The 19,002-nt window shown below is 41.4% G+C and overlaps 70 non-coding genes and 14 pseudogenes across 70 annotated transcripts; all 84 read right to left on the bottom strand.

The window, feature by feature from the left end:
- Positions 1-66: 66 nt before the first annotated feature.
- LOC135065240 (5S ribosomal RNA) lies at positions 67-185 on the bottom strand. Its single transcript, XR_010251525.1, has one exon. It is a non-coding gene; the product is annotated as a 5S ribosomal RNA (ribosomal RNA).
- A 107-nt stretch (positions 186-292) lies between these two features.
- On the bottom strand, positions 293-411 carry LOC135060134 (5S ribosomal RNA). Its single transcript, XR_010246525.1, has one exon. It is a non-coding gene; the product is annotated as a 5S ribosomal RNA (ribosomal RNA).
- A 107-nt stretch (positions 412-518) lies between these two features.
- LOC134887060 (5S ribosomal RNA) lies at positions 519-637 on the bottom strand (annotated as a pseudogene).
- Positions 638-744: 107 nt separating this feature from the next.
- On the bottom strand, positions 745-863 carry LOC135065239 (5S ribosomal RNA). The gene has a single exon (XR_010251524.1). It is a non-coding gene; the product is annotated as a 5S ribosomal RNA (ribosomal RNA).
- A 107-nt stretch (positions 864-970) lies between these two features.
- LOC135066733 (5S ribosomal RNA) lies at positions 971-1,089 on the bottom strand. Its single transcript, XR_010252974.1, has one exon. It is a non-coding gene; the product is annotated as a 5S ribosomal RNA (ribosomal RNA).
- A 107-nt stretch (positions 1,090-1,196) lies between these two features.
- LOC135067622 (5S ribosomal RNA) lies at positions 1,197-1,315 on the bottom strand. Its single transcript, XR_010253833.1, has one exon. It is a non-coding gene; the product is annotated as a 5S ribosomal RNA (ribosomal RNA).
- Positions 1,316-1,422: 107 nt separating this feature from the next.
- On the bottom strand, positions 1,423-1,541 carry LOC134901979 (5S ribosomal RNA). The gene has a single exon (XR_010175454.1). It is a non-coding gene; the product is annotated as a 5S ribosomal RNA (ribosomal RNA).
- Positions 1,542-1,648: 107 nt separating this feature from the next.
- On the bottom strand, positions 1,649-1,767 carry LOC135060154 (5S ribosomal RNA). The gene has a single exon (XR_010246543.1). It is a non-coding gene; the product is annotated as a 5S ribosomal RNA (ribosomal RNA).
- A 107-nt stretch (positions 1,768-1,874) lies between these two features.
- Positions 1,875-1,993, bottom strand: LOC134884931 (5S ribosomal RNA). The gene has a single exon (XR_010169062.1). It is a non-coding gene; the product is annotated as a 5S ribosomal RNA (ribosomal RNA).
- Positions 1,994-2,100: 107 nt separating this feature from the next.
- Positions 2,101-2,219, bottom strand: LOC134887651 (5S ribosomal RNA; annotated as a pseudogene).
- Positions 2,220-2,326: 107 nt separating this feature from the next.
- LOC134900745 (5S ribosomal RNA) lies at positions 2,327-2,445 on the bottom strand. Its single transcript, XR_010174250.1, has one exon. It is a non-coding gene; the product is annotated as a 5S ribosomal RNA (ribosomal RNA).
- A 107-nt stretch (positions 2,446-2,552) lies between these two features.
- LOC134900665 (5S ribosomal RNA) lies at positions 2,553-2,671 on the bottom strand. Its single transcript, XR_010174173.1, has one exon. It is a non-coding gene; the product is annotated as a 5S ribosomal RNA (ribosomal RNA).
- Positions 2,672-2,777: 106 nt separating this feature from the next.
- LOC135060133 (5S ribosomal RNA) lies at positions 2,778-2,896 on the bottom strand. Its single transcript, XR_010246524.1, has one exon. It is a non-coding gene; the product is annotated as a 5S ribosomal RNA (ribosomal RNA).
- Positions 2,897-3,003: 107 nt separating this feature from the next.
- On the bottom strand, positions 3,004-3,122 carry LOC134901978 (5S ribosomal RNA). Its single transcript, XR_010175453.1, has one exon. It is a non-coding gene; the product is annotated as a 5S ribosomal RNA (ribosomal RNA).
- Positions 3,123-3,229: 107 nt separating this feature from the next.
- Positions 3,230-3,348, bottom strand: LOC135060153 (5S ribosomal RNA). Its single transcript, XR_010246542.1, has one exon. It is a non-coding gene; the product is annotated as a 5S ribosomal RNA (ribosomal RNA).
- Positions 3,349-3,455: 107 nt separating this feature from the next.
- LOC134889437 (5S ribosomal RNA) lies at positions 3,456-3,574 on the bottom strand (annotated as a pseudogene).
- Positions 3,575-3,681: 107 nt separating this feature from the next.
- LOC134895284 (5S ribosomal RNA) lies at positions 3,682-3,800 on the bottom strand (annotated as a pseudogene).
- A 107-nt stretch (positions 3,801-3,907) lies between these two features.
- Positions 3,908-4,025, bottom strand: LOC135069076 (5S ribosomal RNA). Its single transcript, XR_010255267.1, has one exon. It is a non-coding gene; the product is annotated as a 5S ribosomal RNA (ribosomal RNA).
- Positions 4,026-4,132: 107 nt separating this feature from the next.
- Positions 4,133-4,251, bottom strand: LOC134900663 (5S ribosomal RNA). Its single transcript, XR_010174171.1, has one exon. It is a non-coding gene; the product is annotated as a 5S ribosomal RNA (ribosomal RNA).
- Positions 4,252-4,357: 106 nt separating this feature from the next.
- On the bottom strand, positions 4,358-4,476 carry LOC135060131 (5S ribosomal RNA). Its single transcript, XR_010246522.1, has one exon. It is a non-coding gene; the product is annotated as a 5S ribosomal RNA (ribosomal RNA).
- Positions 4,477-4,583: 107 nt separating this feature from the next.
- On the bottom strand, positions 4,584-4,702 carry LOC135068909 (5S ribosomal RNA). The gene has a single exon (XR_010255100.1). It is a non-coding gene; the product is annotated as a 5S ribosomal RNA (ribosomal RNA).
- Positions 4,703-4,809: 107 nt separating this feature from the next.
- Positions 4,810-4,928, bottom strand: LOC135065238 (5S ribosomal RNA). Its single transcript, XR_010251523.1, has one exon. It is a non-coding gene; the product is annotated as a 5S ribosomal RNA (ribosomal RNA).
- Positions 4,929-5,035: 107 nt separating this feature from the next.
- Positions 5,036-5,154, bottom strand: LOC135060130 (5S ribosomal RNA). Its single transcript, XR_010246521.1, has one exon. It is a non-coding gene; the product is annotated as a 5S ribosomal RNA (ribosomal RNA).
- A 106-nt stretch (positions 5,155-5,260) lies between these two features.
- LOC134900662 (5S ribosomal RNA) lies at positions 5,261-5,379 on the bottom strand. Its single transcript, XR_010174170.1, has one exon. It is a non-coding gene; the product is annotated as a 5S ribosomal RNA (ribosomal RNA).
- Positions 5,380-5,486: 107 nt separating this feature from the next.
- On the bottom strand, positions 5,487-5,605 carry LOC135061522 (5S ribosomal RNA). The gene has a single exon (XR_010247898.1). It is a non-coding gene; the product is annotated as a 5S ribosomal RNA (ribosomal RNA).
- Positions 5,606-5,712: 107 nt separating this feature from the next.
- On the bottom strand, positions 5,713-5,831 carry LOC135068775 (5S ribosomal RNA). Its single transcript, XR_010254967.1, has one exon. It is a non-coding gene; the product is annotated as a 5S ribosomal RNA (ribosomal RNA).
- A 107-nt stretch (positions 5,832-5,938) lies between these two features.
- On the bottom strand, positions 5,939-6,057 carry LOC134900661 (5S ribosomal RNA). Its single transcript, XR_010174169.1, has one exon. It is a non-coding gene; the product is annotated as a 5S ribosomal RNA (ribosomal RNA).
- A 106-nt stretch (positions 6,058-6,163) lies between these two features.
- Positions 6,164-6,282, bottom strand: LOC134900660 (5S ribosomal RNA). The gene has a single exon (XR_010174168.1). It is a non-coding gene; the product is annotated as a 5S ribosomal RNA (ribosomal RNA).
- Positions 6,283-6,389: 107 nt separating this feature from the next.
- Positions 6,390-6,508, bottom strand: LOC135061521 (5S ribosomal RNA). Its single transcript, XR_010247897.1, has one exon. It is a non-coding gene; the product is annotated as a 5S ribosomal RNA (ribosomal RNA).
- Positions 6,509-6,615: 107 nt separating this feature from the next.
- Positions 6,616-6,734, bottom strand: LOC135068774 (5S ribosomal RNA). The gene has a single exon (XR_010254966.1). It is a non-coding gene; the product is annotated as a 5S ribosomal RNA (ribosomal RNA).
- A 107-nt stretch (positions 6,735-6,841) lies between these two features.
- On the bottom strand, positions 6,842-6,960 carry LOC134900659 (5S ribosomal RNA). The gene has a single exon (XR_010174167.1). It is a non-coding gene; the product is annotated as a 5S ribosomal RNA (ribosomal RNA).
- A 107-nt stretch (positions 6,961-7,067) lies between these two features.
- On the bottom strand, positions 7,068-7,186 carry LOC134886549 (5S ribosomal RNA). The gene has a single exon (XR_010170628.1). It is a non-coding gene; the product is annotated as a 5S ribosomal RNA (ribosomal RNA).
- Positions 7,187-7,293: 107 nt separating this feature from the next.
- Positions 7,294-7,412, bottom strand: LOC134889919 (5S ribosomal RNA; annotated as a pseudogene).
- Positions 7,413-7,519: 107 nt separating this feature from the next.
- Positions 7,520-7,638, bottom strand: LOC134900658 (5S ribosomal RNA). Its single transcript, XR_010174166.1, has one exon. It is a non-coding gene; the product is annotated as a 5S ribosomal RNA (ribosomal RNA).
- Positions 7,639-7,744: 106 nt separating this feature from the next.
- On the bottom strand, positions 7,745-7,863 carry LOC134900657 (5S ribosomal RNA). The gene has a single exon (XR_010174165.1). It is a non-coding gene; the product is annotated as a 5S ribosomal RNA (ribosomal RNA).
- A 107-nt stretch (positions 7,864-7,970) lies between these two features.
- LOC134887063 (5S ribosomal RNA) lies at positions 7,971-8,089 on the bottom strand (annotated as a pseudogene).
- Positions 8,090-8,196: 107 nt separating this feature from the next.
- LOC135067076 (5S ribosomal RNA) lies at positions 8,197-8,315 on the bottom strand. The gene has a single exon (XR_010253304.1). It is a non-coding gene; the product is annotated as a 5S ribosomal RNA (ribosomal RNA).
- A 107-nt stretch (positions 8,316-8,422) lies between these two features.
- LOC134889900 (5S ribosomal RNA) lies at positions 8,423-8,540 on the bottom strand (annotated as a pseudogene).
- Positions 8,541-8,647: 107 nt separating this feature from the next.
- LOC135065237 (5S ribosomal RNA) lies at positions 8,648-8,766 on the bottom strand. The gene has a single exon (XR_010251522.1). It is a non-coding gene; the product is annotated as a 5S ribosomal RNA (ribosomal RNA).
- Positions 8,767-8,873: 107 nt separating this feature from the next.
- Positions 8,874-8,992, bottom strand: LOC135060129 (5S ribosomal RNA). Its single transcript, XR_010246520.1, has one exon. It is a non-coding gene; the product is annotated as a 5S ribosomal RNA (ribosomal RNA).
- Positions 8,993-9,099: 107 nt separating this feature from the next.
- On the bottom strand, positions 9,100-9,218 carry LOC135068907 (5S ribosomal RNA). Its single transcript, XR_010255098.1, has one exon. It is a non-coding gene; the product is annotated as a 5S ribosomal RNA (ribosomal RNA).
- Positions 9,219-9,325: 107 nt separating this feature from the next.
- Positions 9,326-9,444, bottom strand: LOC135069887 (5S ribosomal RNA). Its single transcript, XR_010256067.1, has one exon. It is a non-coding gene; the product is annotated as a 5S ribosomal RNA (ribosomal RNA).
- Positions 9,445-9,550: 106 nt separating this feature from the next.
- Positions 9,551-9,669, bottom strand: LOC134885740 (5S ribosomal RNA). Its single transcript, XR_010169847.1, has one exon. It is a non-coding gene; the product is annotated as a 5S ribosomal RNA (ribosomal RNA).
- A 107-nt stretch (positions 9,670-9,776) lies between these two features.
- LOC135061677 (5S ribosomal RNA) lies at positions 9,777-9,895 on the bottom strand. The gene has a single exon (XR_010248051.1). It is a non-coding gene; the product is annotated as a 5S ribosomal RNA (ribosomal RNA).
- A 106-nt stretch (positions 9,896-10,001) lies between these two features.
- LOC135062836 (5S ribosomal RNA) lies at positions 10,002-10,120 on the bottom strand. Its single transcript, XR_010249178.1, has one exon. It is a non-coding gene; the product is annotated as a 5S ribosomal RNA (ribosomal RNA).
- Positions 10,121-10,227: 107 nt separating this feature from the next.
- Positions 10,228-10,346, bottom strand: LOC135065235 (5S ribosomal RNA). The gene has a single exon (XR_010251520.1). It is a non-coding gene; the product is annotated as a 5S ribosomal RNA (ribosomal RNA).
- A 107-nt stretch (positions 10,347-10,453) lies between these two features.
- On the bottom strand, positions 10,454-10,572 carry LOC135067369 (5S ribosomal RNA). Its single transcript, XR_010253586.1, has one exon. It is a non-coding gene; the product is annotated as a 5S ribosomal RNA (ribosomal RNA).
- A 107-nt stretch (positions 10,573-10,679) lies between these two features.
- LOC134886302 (5S ribosomal RNA) lies at positions 10,680-10,798 on the bottom strand. The gene has a single exon (XR_010170389.1). It is a non-coding gene; the product is annotated as a 5S ribosomal RNA (ribosomal RNA).
- Positions 10,799-10,905: 107 nt separating this feature from the next.
- LOC134889125 (5S ribosomal RNA) lies at positions 10,906-11,024 on the bottom strand (annotated as a pseudogene).
- A 107-nt stretch (positions 11,025-11,131) lies between these two features.
- Positions 11,132-11,250, bottom strand: LOC135060128 (5S ribosomal RNA). Its single transcript, XR_010246519.1, has one exon. It is a non-coding gene; the product is annotated as a 5S ribosomal RNA (ribosomal RNA).
- Positions 11,251-11,357: 107 nt separating this feature from the next.
- LOC135070446 (5S ribosomal RNA) lies at positions 11,358-11,476 on the bottom strand. The gene has a single exon (XR_010256612.1). It is a non-coding gene; the product is annotated as a 5S ribosomal RNA (ribosomal RNA).
- A 107-nt stretch (positions 11,477-11,583) lies between these two features.
- Positions 11,584-11,702, bottom strand: LOC134901288 (5S ribosomal RNA). Its single transcript, XR_010174778.1, has one exon. It is a non-coding gene; the product is annotated as a 5S ribosomal RNA (ribosomal RNA).
- Positions 11,703-11,808: 106 nt separating this feature from the next.
- Positions 11,809-11,927, bottom strand: LOC135062835 (5S ribosomal RNA). Its single transcript, XR_010249177.1, has one exon. It is a non-coding gene; the product is annotated as a 5S ribosomal RNA (ribosomal RNA).
- A 107-nt stretch (positions 11,928-12,034) lies between these two features.
- LOC134901181 (5S ribosomal RNA) lies at positions 12,035-12,153 on the bottom strand. The gene has a single exon (XR_010174673.1). It is a non-coding gene; the product is annotated as a 5S ribosomal RNA (ribosomal RNA).
- A 107-nt stretch (positions 12,154-12,260) lies between these two features.
- Positions 12,261-12,379, bottom strand: LOC135065234 (5S ribosomal RNA). Its single transcript, XR_010251519.1, has one exon. It is a non-coding gene; the product is annotated as a 5S ribosomal RNA (ribosomal RNA).
- A 107-nt stretch (positions 12,380-12,486) lies between these two features.
- Positions 12,487-12,605, bottom strand: LOC135060127 (5S ribosomal RNA). Its single transcript, XR_010246518.1, has one exon. It is a non-coding gene; the product is annotated as a 5S ribosomal RNA (ribosomal RNA).
- Positions 12,606-12,712: 107 nt separating this feature from the next.
- On the bottom strand, positions 12,713-12,831 carry LOC134901180 (5S ribosomal RNA). Its single transcript, XR_010174672.1, has one exon. It is a non-coding gene; the product is annotated as a 5S ribosomal RNA (ribosomal RNA).
- Positions 12,832-12,938: 107 nt separating this feature from the next.
- Positions 12,939-13,057, bottom strand: LOC135065233 (5S ribosomal RNA). The gene has a single exon (XR_010251518.1). It is a non-coding gene; the product is annotated as a 5S ribosomal RNA (ribosomal RNA).
- Positions 13,058-13,164: 107 nt separating this feature from the next.
- LOC135063974 (5S ribosomal RNA) lies at positions 13,165-13,283 on the bottom strand. The gene has a single exon (XR_010250292.1). It is a non-coding gene; the product is annotated as a 5S ribosomal RNA (ribosomal RNA).
- A 107-nt stretch (positions 13,284-13,390) lies between these two features.
- Positions 13,391-13,508, bottom strand: LOC134889262 (5S ribosomal RNA; annotated as a pseudogene).
- Positions 13,509-13,615: 107 nt separating this feature from the next.
- On the bottom strand, positions 13,616-13,734 carry LOC135064129 (5S ribosomal RNA). Its single transcript, XR_010250441.1, has one exon. It is a non-coding gene; the product is annotated as a 5S ribosomal RNA (ribosomal RNA).
- A 107-nt stretch (positions 13,735-13,841) lies between these two features.
- LOC135062834 (5S ribosomal RNA) lies at positions 13,842-13,960 on the bottom strand. The gene has a single exon (XR_010249176.1). It is a non-coding gene; the product is annotated as a 5S ribosomal RNA (ribosomal RNA).
- A 107-nt stretch (positions 13,961-14,067) lies between these two features.
- Positions 14,068-14,186, bottom strand: LOC134900656 (5S ribosomal RNA). Its single transcript, XR_010174164.1, has one exon. It is a non-coding gene; the product is annotated as a 5S ribosomal RNA (ribosomal RNA).
- A 107-nt stretch (positions 14,187-14,293) lies between these two features.
- Positions 14,294-14,412, bottom strand: LOC135069343 (5S ribosomal RNA). Its single transcript, XR_010255526.1, has one exon. It is a non-coding gene; the product is annotated as a 5S ribosomal RNA (ribosomal RNA).
- A 107-nt stretch (positions 14,413-14,519) lies between these two features.
- Positions 14,520-14,638, bottom strand: LOC134901778 (5S ribosomal RNA). The gene has a single exon (XR_010175258.1). It is a non-coding gene; the product is annotated as a 5S ribosomal RNA (ribosomal RNA).
- Positions 14,639-14,745: 107 nt separating this feature from the next.
- LOC134887733 (5S ribosomal RNA) lies at positions 14,746-14,864 on the bottom strand (annotated as a pseudogene).
- A 107-nt stretch (positions 14,865-14,971) lies between these two features.
- On the bottom strand, positions 14,972-15,090 carry LOC135061553 (5S ribosomal RNA). The gene has a single exon (XR_010247931.1). It is a non-coding gene; the product is annotated as a 5S ribosomal RNA (ribosomal RNA).
- Positions 15,091-15,197: 107 nt separating this feature from the next.
- On the bottom strand, positions 15,198-15,316 carry LOC134900655 (5S ribosomal RNA). Its single transcript, XR_010174163.1, has one exon. It is a non-coding gene; the product is annotated as a 5S ribosomal RNA (ribosomal RNA).
- A 107-nt stretch (positions 15,317-15,423) lies between these two features.
- LOC134890962 (5S ribosomal RNA) lies at positions 15,424-15,541 on the bottom strand (annotated as a pseudogene).
- A 107-nt stretch (positions 15,542-15,648) lies between these two features.
- Positions 15,649-15,767, bottom strand: LOC134901755 (5S ribosomal RNA). Its single transcript, XR_010175237.1, has one exon. It is a non-coding gene; the product is annotated as a 5S ribosomal RNA (ribosomal RNA).
- A 107-nt stretch (positions 15,768-15,874) lies between these two features.
- On the bottom strand, positions 15,875-15,993 carry LOC135060126 (5S ribosomal RNA). The gene has a single exon (XR_010246517.1). It is a non-coding gene; the product is annotated as a 5S ribosomal RNA (ribosomal RNA).
- Positions 15,994-16,100: 107 nt separating this feature from the next.
- On the bottom strand, positions 16,101-16,219 carry LOC135066670 (5S ribosomal RNA). The gene has a single exon (XR_010252911.1). It is a non-coding gene; the product is annotated as a 5S ribosomal RNA (ribosomal RNA).
- A 107-nt stretch (positions 16,220-16,326) lies between these two features.
- On the bottom strand, positions 16,327-16,445 carry LOC135068573 (5S ribosomal RNA). Its single transcript, XR_010254769.1, has one exon. It is a non-coding gene; the product is annotated as a 5S ribosomal RNA (ribosomal RNA).
- Positions 16,446-16,552: 107 nt separating this feature from the next.
- LOC134900654 (5S ribosomal RNA) lies at positions 16,553-16,671 on the bottom strand. The gene has a single exon (XR_010174162.1). It is a non-coding gene; the product is annotated as a 5S ribosomal RNA (ribosomal RNA).
- Positions 16,672-16,778: 107 nt separating this feature from the next.
- Positions 16,779-16,897, bottom strand: LOC134900652 (5S ribosomal RNA). The gene has a single exon (XR_010174160.1). It is a non-coding gene; the product is annotated as a 5S ribosomal RNA (ribosomal RNA).
- A 107-nt stretch (positions 16,898-17,004) lies between these two features.
- Positions 17,005-17,122, bottom strand: LOC134889259 (5S ribosomal RNA; annotated as a pseudogene).
- A 107-nt stretch (positions 17,123-17,229) lies between these two features.
- Positions 17,230-17,348, bottom strand: LOC134887176 (5S ribosomal RNA; annotated as a pseudogene).
- A 107-nt stretch (positions 17,349-17,455) lies between these two features.
- Positions 17,456-17,574, bottom strand: LOC135060125 (5S ribosomal RNA). The gene has a single exon (XR_010246516.1). It is a non-coding gene; the product is annotated as a 5S ribosomal RNA (ribosomal RNA).
- A 107-nt stretch (positions 17,575-17,681) lies between these two features.
- On the bottom strand, positions 17,682-17,800 carry LOC135067183 (5S ribosomal RNA). Its single transcript, XR_010253405.1, has one exon. It is a non-coding gene; the product is annotated as a 5S ribosomal RNA (ribosomal RNA).
- A 107-nt stretch (positions 17,801-17,907) lies between these two features.
- LOC135064786 (5S ribosomal RNA) lies at positions 17,908-18,026 on the bottom strand. Its single transcript, XR_010251087.1, has one exon. It is a non-coding gene; the product is annotated as a 5S ribosomal RNA (ribosomal RNA).
- A 107-nt stretch (positions 18,027-18,133) lies between these two features.
- LOC135062043 (5S ribosomal RNA) lies at positions 18,134-18,252 on the bottom strand. Its single transcript, XR_010248404.1, has one exon. It is a non-coding gene; the product is annotated as a 5S ribosomal RNA (ribosomal RNA).
- Positions 18,253-18,359: 107 nt separating this feature from the next.
- On the bottom strand, positions 18,360-18,478 carry LOC135059316 (5S ribosomal RNA). Its single transcript, XR_010245724.1, has one exon. It is a non-coding gene; the product is annotated as a 5S ribosomal RNA (ribosomal RNA).
- Positions 18,479-18,585: 107 nt separating this feature from the next.
- LOC134901042 (5S ribosomal RNA) lies at positions 18,586-18,704 on the bottom strand. Its single transcript, XR_010174540.1, has one exon. It is a non-coding gene; the product is annotated as a 5S ribosomal RNA (ribosomal RNA).
- Positions 18,705-18,811: 107 nt separating this feature from the next.
- On the bottom strand, positions 18,812-18,929 carry LOC134889258 (5S ribosomal RNA; annotated as a pseudogene).
- Between the last annotated feature and the right edge of the window lie 73 nt (positions 18,930-19,002).

Genomic DNA, 19,002 nt, shown 5'->3' with positions numbered 1-19,002 from the left:
CTGGTTCATAAACGAATACGTTTAAAAATGGAATGCATCAACAGAACGGTGTTGGTAGTATAAAAATATCTACAGCACCTTGTATTCCCAGGTGGTCTCCCATCCAAGTACTAACCATGCCCAACACTGCTTAGCTTCCAAGATCAGATGAGATTGGGCGTATCCAGTGTGGTGTGGCTGTAGATGAGCTTTGTGGTTTCTGTTAGAACTTTTCTACTTCTAACTACTGGTTCATAAATGAATACGTTTGAAAATGGAATGCATCAACAGAACGGTGTTGGCAGTATAAAAATATCTACAGCACCTTGTATTCCCAGGTGGTCTCCCATCCAAGTACTAACCAGGCCCAACACTGCTTAGCTTCCAAGATCAGATGAGATTGGGCGTATCCAGTGTGGTGTTGCTGTAGATGAATTTTCTGGTTTCTGTTAGAACTTTTCTACTTCTAACTACTGGTTCATAAATGAATACGTTTTAAAATGGAATGCATCAACAGAACGGTGTTGGCAGTATAAAAATATCTACAGCACCTTGTATTTCCAGGTGGTCTCCCATCCAAATACTAGCCAGGCCCAACACTGCTTAGCTTCCAAAATCAGATGAAATTGGGCGTATCCAGTGTGGTGTGGCTGTAGATGAACTTTGTTGCTTCTGTTAGAACTTTTCTACTTCTAACTACTGGTTCATAAACGAATACGTTTAAAAATGGAATGCATCAACAGAACGGTGTTGGTAGTATAAAAATATCTACAGCACCTTGTATTCCCAGGTGGTCTCCCATCCAAGTACTAACCATGCCCAACACTGCTTAGCTTCCAAGATCAGATGAGATTGGGCGTATCCAGTGTGGTGTGGCTGTAGATGAGCTTTGTGGTTTCTGTTAGAACTTTTCTACTTCTAACTACTGGTTCATAAATGAATACGTTTGAAAATGGAATGCATCAACAGAACGGTGTTGGCAGTATAAAAATATCTACAGCACCTTGTATTCCCAGGTGGTCTCCCATCCAAGTACTAACCAGGCCCAACACTGCTTAGCTTCCAAGATCAGATGAGATTGGGCGTATCCAGTGTGGTGCTGCTGTAGATGAATTTTGTAGTTTCTGTTAGAACTTTTCTACTTCTAACTACTGGTTCATAAATGAATACGTTTTAAAATGGAATGCATCAACAGAACGGTGTTGGCAGTATAAAATCATCTACAGCACCTTGTATTCCCAGGTGGTCTCCCATCCAAGTACTAACCAGGCCCAACACTGCTTAGCTTCCAAGATCAGATGAGATTGGGCGTATCCAGTGTGGTGTTGCTGTAGTTGAATTTTCTGGTTTCTGTTAGAACTTTTCTACTTCTAACTACTGGTTCATAAATGAATACGTTTTAAAATGGAATGCATCAACAGAACGGTGTTGGCAGTATAAAAATATCTACAGCACCTTGTATTTCCAGGTGGTCTCCCATCCAAATACTAACCAGGCCCAACACTGCTTAGCTTCCAAGATCTGATGAGATTGGGCGTATCCAGTGTGGTGTGGCTGTAGATGAGCTTTGTGGTTTCTGTTAGAACTTTTCTACTTCTAACTACTGGTTCATAAATGAATACGTTTGAAAATGGAATGCATCAACAGAACGGTGTTGGCAGTATAAAAATATCTACAGCACCTTGTATTCCCTGGTGGTCTCCCATCCAAGTACTAACCAGGCCCAACACTGCTTAGCTTCCAAGATCAGATGAGATTGGGCGTATCCAGTGTGGTGTGGCTGTAGATGAGCTTTGTGGTTTCTGTTAGAACTTTTCTACTTCTAACTACTGGTTCATAAATGAATACGTTTGAAAATGGAATGCATCAACAGAACGGTGTTGGCAGTATAAAAATATCTACAGCACCTTGTATTCCCAGGTGGTCTCCCATCCAAGTACTAACCAGGCACAACACTGCTTAGCTTCCAAGATCAGATGAGATTGGGCGTATCCAGTGTGGTGTTGCTGTAGATGAATTTTCTGGTTTCTGTTAGAACTTTTCTACTTCTAACTACTGGTTCATAAATGAATACGTTTTAAAATGGAATGCATCAACAGAACGGTGTTGGCAGTATAAAAATTTCTACAGCACCTTGTATTTCCAGGTGGTCTCCCATCCAAATACTAACCAGGCCCAACACTGCTTAGCTTCCAAGATCAGATTAGATTGGGCGTATCCAGTGTGGTGTGGCTGTAGATGAGCTTTGTGGTTTCTGTTAGAACTTTTCTACTTCTAACTACTGGTTCATAAATGAATACGTTTGAAAATGGATTGCATCAACAGAACGGTGTTGGCAGTATAAAAATATCTACAGCACCTTGAATTCCCAGGTGGTCTCCCATCCAAGTACTAACCAGGCCCAACACTGCTTAGCTTCCAAGATCAGATGAGATTGGGCGTATCCAGTGTGGTGTGGCTGTAGATGAGCTTTGTGGTTTCTTTTTGAACTTTTCTACTTCTAACTACTGGTTCATAAATGAATACATTTGAAAATTGAATGCATCAACAGAACGGTGTTGGCAGTATAAAAATATCTACAGCACCTTGTATTCCCAGGTGGTCTCCCATCCAAGTACTAACCAGGCCCAACACTGCTTAGCTTCCAAGATCAGATGAGATTGGGCGTATCCAGTGTGGTGTGGCTGTAGATGAGCTTTATGGTTTCTGTTAGAACTTTTCTACTTCTAACTACTGGTTCATAAACGAATACGTTTAAAATGGAATGCATCAACAGAACGGTGTTGGTAGTATAAAAATATCTACAGCACCTTGTATTCCCAGGTGGTCTCCCATCCAAGTACTAACCAGGCCCAACACTGCTTAGCTTCCAAGATCAGATGAGATTGGGCGTATCCAGTGTGGTGTTGCTGTAGATGAATTTTCTGGTTTCTGTTAGAACTTTTCTACTTCTAACTACTGGTTCATAAATGAATACGTTTTAAAATGGAATGCATCAACAGAACGGTGTTGGCAGTATAAAAATATCTACAGCACCTTGTATTTCCAGGTGGTCTCCCATCCAAATACTAACCAGGCCCAACACTGCTTAGCTTCCAAGATCTGATGAGATTGGGCGTATCCAGTGTGGTGTGGCTGTAGATGAGCTTTGTGGTTTCTGTTAGAACTTTTCTACTTCTAACTACTGGTTCATAAATGAATACGTTTGAAAATGGAATGCATCAACAGAACGGTGTTGGCAGTATAAAAATATCTACAGCACCTTGTATTCCCTGGTGGTCTCCCATCCAAGTACTAACCAGGCCCAACACTGCTTAGCTTCCAAGATCAGATGAGATTGGGCGTATCCAGTGTGGTGTGGCTGTAGATGAGCTTTGTGGTTTCTGTTAGAACTTTTCTACTTCTAACTACTGGTTCATAAATGAATACGTTTGAAAATGGAATGCATCAACAGAACGGTGTTGGCAGTATAAAAATATCTACAGCACCTTGTATTCCCAGGTGGTCTCCCATCCAAGTACTAACCAGGCACAACACTGCTTAGCTTCCAAGATCAGATGAGTTTGGGCGTATCCAGTGTGGTGTTGCTGTAGATGAATTTTCTGGTTTCTGTTAGAACTTTTCTACTTCTAACTACTGGTTCATAAATGAATACGTTTTAAAATGGAATGCATCAACAGAACGGTGTTGGCAGTATAAAAATTTCTACAGCACCTTGTATTTCCAGGTGGTCTCCCATCCAAATACTAACCAGTCCCAACACTGCTTAGCTTCCAAGATCAGATTAGATTGGGCGTATCCAGTGTGGTGGGGCTGTAGATGAGCTTTGTGGTTTCTGTTAGAACTTTTCTACTTCTAACTACTGGTTCATAAATGAATACTTTTGAAAATGGAATGCATCAACAGAACGGTGTTGGCAGTATAAAAATATCTACAGCACCTTGTATCCCAGGTGGTCTCCCATCCAAGTACTAACCAGGCCCAACACTGCTTAGCTTCCAAGATCAGATGAGATTGGGCGTATCCAGTGTGGTGTGGCTGTAGATGAGCTTTGTGGTTTCTTTTTGAACTTTTCTACTTCTAACTACTGGTTCATAAATGAATACATTTGAAAATTGAATGCATCAACAGAACGGTGTTGGCAGTATAAAAATATCTACAGCACCTTGTATTCCCAGGTGGTCTCCCATCCAAGTACTAACCAGGCCCAACACTGCTTAGCTTCCAAGATCAGATGAGATTGGGCGTATCCAGTGTGGTGTGGCTGTAGATGAGCTTTATGGTTTCTGTTAGAACTTTTCTACTTCTAACTACTGGTTCATAAACGAATACGTTTAAAATGGAATGCATCAACAGAACGGTGTTGGTAGTATAAAAATATCTACAGCACCTTGTATTCCCAGGTGGTCTCCCATCCAAGTACTAACCAGGCCCAACACTGCTTAGCTTCCAAGATCAGATGAGATTGGGCGTATCCAGTGTGGTGTTGCTGTAGATGAATTTTCTGGTTTCTGTTAGAACTTTTCTACTTCTAACTACTGGTTCATAAATGAATACGTTTTAAAATGGAATGCATCAACAGAACGGTGTTGGCAGTATAAAAATATCTACAGCACCTTGTATTTCCAGGTGGTCTCCCATCCAAATACTAGCCAGGCCCAACACTGCTTAGCTTCCAAAATCAGATGAGATTGGGCGTATCCAGTGTGGTGTGGCTGTAGATGAACTTTTTGGTTTCTGTTAGAACTTTTCTACTTCTAACTACTGGTTCATAAACGAATACGTTTAAAAATGGAATGCATCAACAGAACGGTGTTGGTAGTATAAAAATATCTACAGCACCTTGTATTCCCAGGTGGTCTCCCATCCAAGTACTAACCATGCCCAACACTGCTTAGCTTCCAAGATCAGATGAGATTGGGCGTATCCAGTGTGGTGTGGCTGTAGATGAGCTTTGTGGTTTCTGTTAGAACTTTTCTACTTCTAACTACTGGTTCATAAATGAATACGTTTGAAAATGGAATGCATCAACAGAACGGTGTTGGCAGTATAAAAATATCTACAGCACCTTGTATTCCCAGGTGGTCTCCCATCCAAGTACTAACCAGGCCCAACACTGCTTAGCTTCCAAGATCAGATGAGATTGGGCGTATCCAGTGTGGTGTTGCTGTAGATGAATTTTCTGGTTTCTGTTAGAACTTTTCTACTTGTAACTACTGGTTCATAAATGAATACGTTTGAAATGGAATGCATCAACAGAACGGTGTTGGCAGTATAAAAATATCTACAGCACCTTGTATTCCCAGGTGGTCTCCCATCCAAGTACTAACCAGGCCCAACACTGCTTAGCTTCCAAGATCAGATGAGATTGGGCGTATCCAGTGTGGTGTGGCTGTAGATGAACTTTGTGGTTTCTGTTAGAACTTTTCTACTTCTAACTACTGGTTCATAAATGAATACGTTTTAAAATGGAATGCATCAACAGAACGGTGTTGGCAGTATAAAATCATCTACAGCACCTTGTATTCCCAGGTGGTCTCCCATCCAAGTACTAACCAGGCCCAACACTGCTTAGCTTCCAAGATCAGATGAGATTGGGCGTATCCAGTGTGGTGTTGCTGTAGATGAATTTTCTGGTTTCTGTTAGAACTTTTCTACTTCTAACTACTGGTTCATAAATGAATACGTTTTAAAATGGAATGCATCAACAGAACGGTGTTGGCAGTATAAAAATATCTACAGCACCTTGTATTTCCAGGTGGTCTCCCATCCAAATACTAACCAGGCCCAACACTGCTTAGCTTCCTAGATCTGATGAGATTGGGCGTATCCAGTGTGGTGTGGCTGTAGATGAGCTTTATGGTTTCTGTTAGAACTTTTCTACTTCTAACTACTGGTTCATAAATGAATACGTTTGAAAATGGAATGCATCAACAGAACGGTGTTGGCAGTATAAAAATATCTACAGCACCTTGTATTCCCAGGTGGTCTCCCATCCAAGTACTAACCAGGCCCAACACTGCTTAGCTTCCAAGATCAGATGAGATTGGGCGTATCCAGTGTGGTGTGGCTGTAGATGAGCTTTGTGGTTTCTGTTAGAACTTTTCTGCTTTTAACTACTGGTTCATAAATGAATACGTTTGAAATGGAATGCATCAACAGAACGGTGTTGGCAGTATAAAAATATCTACAGCACCTTGTATTCCCAGGTGGTCTCCCATCCAAGTACTAACCAGGCCCAACACTGCTTAGCTTCCAAGATCAGATGAGATTGGGCGTATCCAGTGTGGTGTGGCTGTAGATGAACTTTGTGGTTTCTGTTAGAACTTTTCTACTTCTAACTACTGGTTCATAAATGAATACGTTTTAAAATGGAATGCATCAACAGAACGGTGTTGGCAGTATAAAATCATCTACAGCACCTTGTATTCCCAGGTGGTCTCCCATCCAAGTACTAACCAGGCCCAACACTGCTTAGCTTCCAAGATCAGATGAGATTGGGCGTATCCAGTGTGGTGTTGCTGTAGATGAATTTTCTGGTTTCTGTTAGAACTTTTCTACTTCTAACTACTGGTTCATAAATGAATACGTTTTAAAATGGAATGCATCAACAGAACGGTGTTGGCAGTATAAAAATATCTACAGCACCTTGTATTTCCAGGTGGTCTCCCATCCAAATACTAACCAGGCCCAACACTGCTTAGCTTCCTAGATCTGATGAGATTGGGCGTATCCAGTGTGGTGTGGCTGTAGATGAGCTTTATGGTTTCTGTTAGAACTTTTCTACTTCTAACTACTGGTTCATAAATGAATACGTTTGAAAATGGAATGCATCAACAGAACGGTGTTGGCAGTATAAAAATATCTACAGCACCTTGTATTCCCAGGTGGTCTCCCATCCAAGTACTAACCAGGCCCAACACTGCTTAGCTTCCAAGATCAGATGAGATTGGGCGTATCCAGTGTGGTGTGGCTGTAGATGAGCTTTGTGGTTTCTGTTAGAACTTTTCTGCTTTTAACTACTGGTTCATAAATGAATACGTTTGAAAATGGAATGCATCAACAGAACGGTGTTGGCAGTATAAAAATATCTACAGCACCTTGTATTCCCAGGTGGTCTCCCATCCAAGTACTAACCAGGCACAACACTGCTTAGCTTCCAAGATCAAATGAGATTGGGCGTATCCAGTGTGGTGTTGCTGTAGATGAATTTTCTGGTTTCTGTTAGAACTTTTCTACTTCTAACTAGTGGTTTATAAATGAATACGTTTTAAAATGGAATGCATCAACAGAACGGTGTTGGCAGTATAAAAATTTCTACAGCACCTTGTATTTCCAGGTGGTCTCCCATTCAAATACTAACCAGGCCCAACACTGCTTAGCTTCCAAGATCAGATTAGATTGGGCGTATCCAGTGTGGTGTGGCTGTAGATGAGCTTTGTGGTTTCTGTTAGAACTTTTCTACTTCTAACTACTGGTTCATAAATGAATACGTTTGAAAATGGAATGCATCAACAGAACGGTGTTGGCAGTATAAAAATATCTACAGCACCTTGTATTCCCAGGTGGTCTCCCATCCAAGTACTAACCAGGCCCAACACTGCTTAGCTTCCAAGATCAGATGAGATTGGGCGTATCCAGTGTGGTGTGGCTGTAGATGATCTTTATGGTTTCTGTTAGAACTTTTCTACTTCTAACTACTGGTTCATAAACGAATACGTTTAAAATGGAATGCATCAACAGAACGGTGTTGGTAGTATAAAAATATCTACAGCACCTTGTATTCCCAGGTGGTCTCCCATCCAAGTACTAACCAGGCCCAACACTGCTTAGCTTCCAAGATCAGATGAGATTGGGCGTATCCAGTGTGGTGTGGCTGTAGATGAGCTTTGTGGTTTCTGTTAGAACTTTTCTACTTCTAACTACTGGTTCATAAATGAATACGTTTGAAAATGGAATGCATCAACAGAACGGTGTTGGCAGTATAAAATTATCTACAGCACCTTGTATTCCCAGGTGGTCTCCCATCCAAGTACTAACCAGGCCCAACACTGCTTAGCTTCCAAAATCAGATGAGATTGGACGTATCCAGTGTGGTGTTGCTGTAGATGAATTTTCTGGTTTCTGTTAGAACTTTTCTACTTCTAACTACTGGTTCATAAATGAATACGTTTTAAAATGGAATGCATCATCAGAACGGTGTTGGCAGTATAAAAATATCTACAGCACCTTGTATTTCCAGGTGGTCTCCCATCCAAATACTAACCAGGCCCAACACTGCTTAGCTTCCAAAATCAGATGAGATTGGGCGTATCCAGTGTGGTGTGGCTGTAGATGAACTTTGTGGTTTCTGTTAGAACTTTTCTACTTCTAACTACTGGTTCATAAATGAATACGTTTTAAAATGGAATGCATCAACAGAACGGTGTTGCCAGTATAAAATCATCTACAGCACCTTGTATTCCCAGGTGGTCTCCATCCAAGTACTAACCAGGCCCAACACTGCTTAGCTTCCAAAATCAGATGAGATTGGGCGTATCCAGTGTGGTGTGGCTGTAGATGAACTTTGTGGTTTCTGTTAGAACTTTTCTACTTCTAACTACTGGTTCATAAACGAATACGTTTAAAAATGGAATGCATCAACAGAACGGTGTTGGTAGTATAAAAATATCTACAGCACCTTGTATTCCCAGGTGGTCTCCCATCCAAGTACTAACCATGCCCAACACTGCTTAGCTTCCAAGATCAGATGAGATTGGGCGTATCCAGTGTGGTGTGGCTGTAGATGAGCTTTGTGGTTTCTGTTAGAACTTTTCTACTTCTAACTACTGGTTCATAAATGAATACGTTTGAAAATGGAATGCATCAACAGAACGGTGTTGGCAGTATAAAAATATCTACAGCACCTTGTATTCCCAGGTGGTCTCCCATCCAAGTACTAACCAGGCCCAACACTGCTTAGCTTCCAAGATCAGATGAGATTGGGCGTATCCAGTGTGGTGTTGCTGTAGATGAATTTTCTGGTTTCTGTTAGAACTTTTCTACTTCTAACTACTGGTTCATAAATGAATACGTTTTAAAATGGAATGCATCAACAGAACGGTGTTGGCAGTATAAAAATATCTACAGCACCTTGTATTTCCAGGTGGTCTCCCATCCAAATACTAGCCAGGCCCAACACTGCTTAGCTTCCAAAATCAGATGAGATTGGGCGTATCCAGTGTGGTGTGGCTGTAGATGAACTTTGTGGTTTCTGTTAGAACTTTTCTACTTCTAACTACTGGTTCATAAACGAATACGTTTAAAAATGGAATGCATCAACAGAACGGTGTTGGTAGTATAAAAATATCTACAGCACCTTGTATTCCCAGGTGGTCTCCCATCCAAGTACTAACCATGCCCAACACTGCTTAGCTTCCAAGATCAGATGAGATTGGGCGTATCCAGTGTGGTGTTGCTGTAGATGAATTTTCTGGTTTCTGTTAGAACTTTTCTACTTCTAACTACTGGTTCATAAATGAATACGTTTGAAATGGAATGCATAAACAGAACGGTGTTGGCAGTATAAAAATATCTACAGCACCTTGTATTCCCAGGTGGTCTCCCATCCAAGTACTAACCAGGCCCAACACTGCTTAGCTTCCAAAATCAGATTAGATTGGGCGTATCCAGTGTGGTGTGGCTGTAGATGAGCTTTGTGGTTTCTGTTAGAACTTTTCTTCTTCTAACTACTGGTTCATAAATGAATACATTTGAAAATTGAATGCATCAACAGAACGGTGATGGCAGTATAAAAATATCTACAGCACCTAGTATTCCCAGGTGGTCTCCCATCAAAGTACTAACCAGGCCCAACACTGCTTAGATTCCAAGATCAGATGAGATTGGGCGTATCCAGTGTGGTGTGGCTGTAGATGAGCTTTGTGGTTTCTGTTAGAACTTTTCTACTTCTAACTACTGGTTCATAAATGAATACGTTTGAAATGGAATGCATCAACAGAACGGTGTTGGCAGTATAAAAATATCTACAGCACCTTGTATTCCCAGGTGGTCTCCCATCCAAGTACTAACCAGGCCCAACACTGCTTAGCTTCCAAAATCAGATGAGATTGGGCGTATCCAGTGTGGTGTGGCTGTAGATGAGCTTTGTGGTTTCTGTTAGAACTTTTCTACTTCTAACTACTGGTTCATAAATGAATACGTTTGAAAATGGAATGCATCAACAGAACGGTGTTGGCAGTATAAAAATATCTACAGCACCTTGTATTCCCAGGTGGTCTCCCATCCAAGTACTAACCATGCCCAACACTGCTTAGCTTCCAAGATCAGATGAGATTGGGCGTATCCAGTGTGGTGTGGCTGTAGATGAGCTTTGTGGTTTCTGTTAGAACTTTTCTACTTCTAACTACTGGTTCATAAATGAATACGTTTGAAAATGGAATGCATCAACAGAACGGTGTTGGCAGTATAAAAATATCTACAGCACCTTGTATTCCCAGGTGGTCTCCCATCCAAGTACTAACCAGACCCAACACTGCTTAGCTTCCAAGATCAGATGAGATTGGGCGTATCCAGTGTGGTGTTGCTGTAGATGAATTTTCTGGTTTCTGTTAGAACTTTTCTACTTCTAACTACTGGTTCATAAATGAATACGTTTTAAAATGGAATGCATCAACAGAACGGTGTTGGCAGTATAAAAATATCTACAGCACCTTGTATTTCCAGTTGGTCTCCCATCCAAATACTAGCCAGGCCCAACACTGCTTAGCTTCCAAAATCAGATGAGATTGGGCGTATCCAGTGTGGTGTGGCTGTAGATGAACTTTGTGGTTTCTGTTAGAACTTTTCTACTTCTAACTACTGGTTCATAAACGAATACGTTTAAAAATGGAATGCATCAACAGAACGGTGTTGGTAGTATTAAAATATCTACAGCACCTTGTATTCCCAGGTGGTCTCCCATCCAAGTACTAACCATGCCCAACACTGCTTAGCTTCCAAGATCAGATGAGATTTGGCGTATCCAGTGTGGTGTAGCTGTAGATGAGCTTTGTGGTTTCTGTTAGAACTTTTCTACTTCTAACTACTGGTTCATAAATGAATACGTTTGAAAATGGAATGCATCAACAGAACGGTGTTGGCAGTATAAAAATATCTACAGCACCTTGTATTCCCAGGTGGTCTCCCATCCAAGTACTAACCAGGCCCAACACTGCTTAGCTTCCAAGATCAGATGAGATTGGGCGTATCCAGTGTGGTGTTGCTGTAGATGAATTTTCTGGTTTCTGTTAGAACTTTTCTACTTCTAACTACTGGTTCATAAATGAATACGTTTTAAAATGGAATGCATCAACAGAACGGTGTTGGCAGTATAAAAATATCTACAGCACCTTGTATTTCCAGGTGGTCTCCCATCCAAATACTAACCAGGCCCAACACTGCTTAGCTTCCAAGATCAGTTGAGATTGGGCGTATCCAGTGTGGTGTGGCTATAGATGAGCTTTGTGGTTTCTGTTAGAACTTTTCTACTTCTAACTACTGGTTCATAAATGAATACGTTTGAAAATGGAATGCATCAACAGAACGGTGTTGGCAGTATAAAAATATCTACAGCACCTTGTATTCCCAGGTGGTCTCCCATCAAAGTACTAACCAGGCCCAACACTGCTTAGCTTCCAAGATCAGATGAGATTGGGCGTATCCAGTGTGGTGTGGCTGTAGATGAGCTTTGTGGTTTCTGTTATAACTTTTCTACTTCTAACTACTGGTTCATAAATGAATACGTTTGAAATGGAATGCATCAACAGAACGGTGTTGGCAGTATAAAAATATCTACAGCACCTTGTATTCCCAGGTGGTCTCCCATCCAAGTACTAACCAGGCCCAACACTGCTTAGCTTCCAAAATCAGATGAGATTGGGCGTATCCAGTGTGGTGTGGCTGTAGATGAACTTTGTGGTTTCTGTTAGAACTTTTCTACTTCTAACTACTGGTTCATAAATGAATACGTTTTAAAATGGAATGCATCAACAGAACGGTGTTGGCAGTATAAAATCATCTACAGCACCTTGTATTCCCAGGTGGTCTCCCATCCAAGTACTAACCAGGCCCAACACTGCTTAGCTTCCAAGATCAGATGAGATTGGGCGTATCCAGTGTGGTGTGGCTGTAGATGAGCTTTATGGTTTCTGTTAGAACTTTTCTACTTCTAACTACTGGTTCATAAACGAATACGTTTAAAAATGGAATGCATCAACAGAACGGTGTTGGTAGTATAAAAATATCTACAGCACCTTGTATTCCCAGGTGGTCTCCCATCCAAGTACTAACCATGCCCAACACTGCTTAGCTTCCAAGATCAGATGAGATTGGGCGTATCCAGTGTGGTGTGGCTGTAGATGAGCTTTGTGGTTTCTGTTAGAACTTTTCTACTTCTAACTACTGGTTCATAAATGAATACGTATGAAAATGGAATGCATCAACAGAACGGTGTTGGCAGTATAAAAATATCTACAGCACCTTGTATTCCCAGGTGGTCTCCCATCCAAGTACTAACCAGGCCCAACACTGCTTAGCTTCCAAGATCAGATGAGATTGGGCGTATCCAGTGTGGTGTTGCTGTAGATGAATTTTCTGGTTTCTGTTAGAACTTTTCTACTTCTAACTACTGGTTCATAAATGAATACGTTTTAAAATGGAATGCATCAACAGAACGGTGTTGGCAGTATAAAATCATCTACAGCACCTTGTATTCCCAGGTGGTCTCCCATCCAAGTACTAACCAGGCCCAACACTGCTTAGCTTCCAAGATCAGATGAGATTGGGCGTATCCAGTGTGGTGTGGCTGTAGATGAGCTTTATGGTTTCTGTTAGAACTTTTCTACTTCTAACTACTGGTTCATAAACGAATACGTTTAAAAATGGAATGCATCAACAGAACGGTGTTGGTAGTATAAAAATATCTACAGCACCTTGTATTCCCAGGTGGTCTCCCATCCAAGTACTAACCATGCCCAACACTGCTTAGCTTCCAAGATCAGATGAGATTGGGCGTATCCAGTGTGGTGTGGCTGTAGATGAGCTTTGTGGTTTCTGTTAGTACTTTTCTACTTCTAACTACTGGTTCATAAATGAATACGTATGAAAATGGAATGCATCAACAGAACGGTGTTGGCAGTATAAAAATATCTACAGCACCTTGTATTCCCAGGTGGTCTCCCATCCAAGTACTAACCAGGCCCAACACTGCTTAGCTTCCAAGATCAGATGAGATTGGTTGTATCCAGTGTGGTGTAGCTGTAGATGAGCTTTGTGGTTTCTGTTAGAACTTTTCTACTTCTAACTACTGGTTCATAAATGAATACGTTTGAAAATGGAATGCATCAACAGAACGGTGTTGGTAGTATAAAAATATCTACAGCTCCTTGTATTCCAGGTGGTCTCCCATCCAAGTACTAACCAGGCCCAACACTGCTTAGCTTCCAAGATCAGATGAGATTGGGCGTATCCAGTGTGGTGTGGCTGTAGATGAGCTTTATGGTTTCTGTTAGAACTTTTCTACTTCTAACTACTGGTTCATAAACGAATACGTTTTAAAATGGAATGCATCAACAGAACGGTGTTGGTAGTATAAAAATATCTACAGCACCTTGTATTCCCAGGTGGTCTCCCATCCAAGTACTAACCAGGCCCAACACTGCTTAGCTTCCAAGATCAGATGAGATTGGGCTTATCCAGTGTGGTGTGGCTGTAGATGAGCTTTGTGATTTCTGTTAGAACTTTTCTACTTCTAACTACTGGTTCATGAATGAATACGTTTGAAAATGGAATGCATTAACAGAACGGTGTTGGCAGTATAAAAATATCTACAGCACCTTGTATTCCCAGGTGGTCTCCCATCCAAGTACTAACCAGGCCCAACACTGCTTAGCTTCCAAAATCAGATGAGATTGGGCGTATCCAGTGTGGTGTGGCTGTAGATGAACTTTGTGGTTTCTGTTAGAACTTTTCTACTTCTAACTACTGGTTCATAAATGAATACGTTTTAAAATGGAATGCATCAACAGAACGGTGTTGGCAGTATAAAATTATCTACAGCACCTTGTATTCCCAGGTGGTCTCCCATCCAAGTACTAACCAGGCCCAACACTGCTTAGCTTCCAAGATCAGATGAGATTGGGCGTATCCAGTGTGGTGTGGCTGTAGATGAGCGTTATGGTTTCTGTTAGAACTTTTCTACTTCTAACTACTGGTTCATAAACGAATACGTTTAAAAATGGAATGCATCAACAGAACGGTGTTGGTAGTATAAAAATATCTACAGCACCTTGTACTCCCAGGTGGTCTCCCATCCAAGTACTAACCAGGCCCAACACTGCTTAGCTTCCAAGATCAGATGAGATGGGGCGTATCCAGTGTGGTGTGGCTGTAGATGAGCTTTGTGGTTTCTGTTAGAACTTTTCTACTTCTAACTACTGGTTCATAAATGAATACGTTTGAAAATGGAATGCATCAACAGAACGGTGTTGGCAGTATAAAAATATCTACAGCACCTTGTATTCCCAGGTGGTCTCCCATCCAAGTACTAACCAGGCCCAACACTGCTTAGCTTCCAAGATCAGATGAGATTGGGCGCATCCAGTGTGGTGTTGCTGTAGATGAATTTTCTGGTTTCTGTTAGAACTTTTCTACTTCTAACTACTGGTTCATAAATGAATACGTTTTAAAATGGAATGCATCAACAGAACGGTGTTGGCAGTATAAAAATATCTACAGCACCTTGTATTTCCAGGTGGTCTCCCATCCAAATACTAACCAGGCCCAACACTGCTCAGCTTCCAAGATCAGATGAGATTGGGCGTATCCAGTGTGGTGTGGCTGTAGGTGAGCTTTGTGGTTTCTGTTAGAACTTTTCTACTTCTAACTGCTGGTTCATAAATGAATACGTTTGAAAATGGAATGCATCAACAGAACGGTGTTGGCAGGATAAAAATATCTACAGCACCTTGTATTCCCAGGTGGTCTCCCTTCCAAGTACTAACCAGGCCCAACACTGCTTAGCTTCCAAGATCAGATGAGATTGGGCGTATCCAGTGTGGTGTGGCTGTAGATGAGCTTTGTGGTTTCTGTTAGAACTTTTCTACTTCTAACTACTGGTTCATAAATGAATACGTTTGAAAATGGAATGCATCAACAGAACGGTGTTGGCAGTATAAAAATATCTACAGCACCTTGTATTCCCAGGTGGTCTCCCATCCAAGTACTAACCAGGCCCAACACTGCTTAGCTTCCAAGATCAGATGAGATTGGGCGTATCCAGTGTGGTGTGGCTGTAGATGAGCTTTGTGGTTTCTGTTAGAACTTTTCTACTTCTAACTACTGGTTCATAAATGAATACGTTTGAAAATGGAATGCATCAACAGAACGGTGTTGGTAGTATAAAAATATCTACAGCTCCTTGTATTCCAGGTGGTCTCCCATCCAAGTACTAACCAGGCCCAACACTGTTTAGCTTCCAAGATCAGATGAGATTGGGCGTATCCAGTGTGGTGTGGCTGTAGATGAGTTTTATGGTTTCTGTTAGAACTTTTCTACTTCTAACTACTGGTTCATAAACGAATACGTTTCAAAATGGAATGCATCAACAGAACGGTGTTGGTAGTATAAAAATATCTACAGCACCTTGTATTCCCAGGTGGTCTCCCATCCAAGTACTAACCAGGCCCAACACTGCTTAGCTTCCAAGATCAGATGAGATTGGGCGTATGCAGTGTGGTGTGGCTGTAGATGAGCGTTATGGTTTCTGTTAGAACTTTTCTACTTCTAACTACTGGTTCATAAACGAATACGTTTAAAAATGGAATGCATCAACAGAATGGTGTTGGTAGTATAAAAATATCTACAGCACCTTGTATTCCCAGGTGGTCTCCCATCCAAGTACTAACCAGGCCCAACACTGCTTAGCTTCCAAGATCAGATGAGATTGGGCGTATCCAGTGTGGTGTTGCTGTAGATGAATTTTCTTGTTTCTGTTAGAACTTTTCTACTTCTAACTACTGGTTCATAAATGAATACGTTTTAAAATGGAATGCATCAACAGAACGGTGTTGGCAGTATAAAAATATCTACAGCACCTTGTATTTCCAGGTGGTCTCCCATCCAAATACTAACCAGGCCCAACACTGCTTAGCTTCCAAGATCAGATGAGATTGGACGTATCCAGTGTGGTGTGGCTGTAGATGAGCTTTGTGGTTTCTGTTAGAACTTTTCTACTTCTAACTACTGGTTCATAAATTAATACGTTTGAAAATGGAATGCATCAACAGAACGGTGTTGGCAGGATAAAAATATCTACAGCACCTTGTATTCCCAGGTGGTCTCCCATCCAAGTACTAACCAGGCCCAACACTGCTTAGCTTCTAAGATCAGATGAGATTGGGCGTATCCAGTGTGGTGTGGCTGTAAATGAGCTTTGTGGTTTCTGTTAGAACTTTTCTACTTCTAACTACTGGTTCATAAATGAATACGTTTGAAAATGGAATGCATCAACAGAACGGTGTTGGCAGTATAAAAATATCTACAGCACCTTGTATTCCCAGGTGGTCTCCCATCCAAGTACTAACCAGGCCCAACACTGCTTAGCTTCCAAGATCAGATGAGATTGGGCGTATCCAGTGTGGTGTGGCTGTAGATGAGCTTTGTGGTTTCTGTTAGAACTTTTCTACTTCTAACTACTGGTTCATAAATGAATACGTTTGAAAATGGAATGCATCAACAGAACGGTGTTGGCAGTATAAAATTATCTACAGCACCTTGTATTCCCAGGTGGTCTCCCATCCAAGTACTAACCAGGCCCAACACTGCTTAGCTTCCAAGATCAGATGAGATTGGGCGTATCCAGTGTGGTGTGGCTGTAGATGAGCTTTATGGTTTCTGTTAGAACTTTTCTACTTCTAACTACTGGTTCATAAATGAATACGTTTGAAAATGGAATGCATCAACAGAACGGTGTTGGCAGTATAAAAATATCTACAGCTCCTTGTATTCCAGGTGGTCTCCCATCCAAGTACTAACCAGGCCCAACACTGCTTAGCTTCCAAGATCAGATGAGATTGGGCGTATCCAGTGTGGTGTGGCTGTAGATGAGCTTTATGGTTTCTGTTAGAACTTTTCTACTTCTAACTACTGGTTCATAAACGAATACGTTTGAAAATGGAATGCATCAACAGAACGGTGTTGGTAGTATAAAAATATCTACAGCACCTTGTATTCCCAGGTGGTCTCCCATCCAAGTACTAACCAGGCCCAACACTGCTTAGCTTCCAAGATCAGATGAGAATGGGCGTATCCAGTGTGGTGTGGATGTAGATGAACTTTGTGATTTCTGTTAGAACTTTTCTACTTCTAACTACTGGTTCATAAATGAATACGTTTGAAAATGGAATGCATCAACAGAACGGTGTTGGCAGTATAAAAATATCTACAGCACCTTGTATTCCCAGGTGGTCTCCCATCCAAGTACTAACCAGGCCCAACACTGCTTAGCTTCCAAGATCAGATGAGATTGGGCGTATCCAGTGTGGTGTTGCTGTAGATGAATTTTCTGGTTTCTGTTAGAACTTTTCTACTTCTAACTACTGGTTCATAAATGAATACGTTTTAAAATGGAATGCATCAACAGAACGGTGTTGGCAGTATAAAAATATCTACAGCACCTTCTATTTCCAGGTGGTCTCCCATCCAAATACTAACCAGGCCCAACACTGCTTAGCTTCCAAGATCAGATGAGATTGGGCGTATCCAGTGTGGTGTGGCTGTAGATGAGCTTTGTGGTTTCTGTTAGAACTTTTCTACTTCTAACTACTGGTTCATAAATTAATACGTTTGAAAATGGAATGCATCAACAGAACGGTGTTGGCAGGATAAAAATATCTACAGCACCTTGTATTCCCAGGTGGTCTCCCATCCAAGTACTAACCAGGCCCAACACTGCTTAGCTTCTAAGATCAGATGAGATTGGGCGTATCCAGTGTGGTGTGGCTGTAGATGAGCTTTGTGGTTTCTGTTAGAACTTTTCTACTTCTAACTACTGGTTCATAAATGAATACGTTTGAAAATGGAATGCATCAACAGAACGGTGTTGGCAGTATAAAAATATCTACAGCACCTCGTATTCCCAGGTGGTCTCCCATCCAAGTACTAACCAGGCCCAACACTGCTTAGCTTCCAAGATCAGATGAGATTGGGCTTATTCAGTGTGGTGTGGCTGTAGATGAGCTTTGTGGTTTCTGTTTGAACTTTTCTACTTCTAACTACTGGTTCATAAATGAATACATTTGAAAATTGAATGCATCAACAGAACGGTGTTGGCAGTATAAAAATATCTACAGCACCTTGTATTCCCAGGTGGTCTCCCATCCAAGTACTAACCAGGCCCAACACTGCTTAGCTTCCAAGATCAGATGAGATTGAGCGTATCCAGTGTGGTGTGGCTGTAGATGAGCTTTGTGGTTTCTGTTAGAACTTTTCTACTTCTAACTACTGGTTCATAAATGAATACGTTTGAAAATGGAATGCATCAACAGAACGGTGTTGGCAGTATAAAATTATCTACAGCACCTTGTGTTCCCAGGTGGTCTCCCATCCAAGTACTAACCAGGCCCAACACTGCTTAGCTTCCAAGATCAGATGAGATTGGGCGTATCCAGTGTGGTGTGGCTGTAGATGAGCTTTATGGTTTCTGTTAGAACTTTTCTACTTCTAACTACTGGTTCATAAATGAATACGTTTGAAAATGGAATGCATCAACAGAACGGTGTTGGCAGTATAAAAATATCTACAGCTCCTTGTATTCCAGGTGGTCTCCCATCCAAGTACTAACCAGGCCCAACACTGCTTAGCTTCCAAGATCAGATGAGATTGGGCGTATCCAGTGTGGTGTGGCTGTAGATGAGCTTTGTGATTTCTGTTAGAACTTTTCTACTTCTAACTACTGGTTCATAAATGAATACGTTTGAAAATGGA

The sequence above is a fragment of the Pseudophryne corroboree genome, chromosome 3 (assembly GCF_028390025.1).
Source record: "Pseudophryne corroboree isolate aPseCor3 chromosome 3, aPseCor3.hap2, whole genome shotgun sequence".
In the NCBI taxonomy this organism is placed as follows: domain Eukaryota; kingdom Metazoa; phylum Chordata; class Amphibia; order Anura; family Myobatrachidae; genus Pseudophryne; species Pseudophryne corroboree.
Note: the sequence above shows the minus strand (reverse complement) of the source record. Positions and strands in the feature narration are given on the sequence as shown.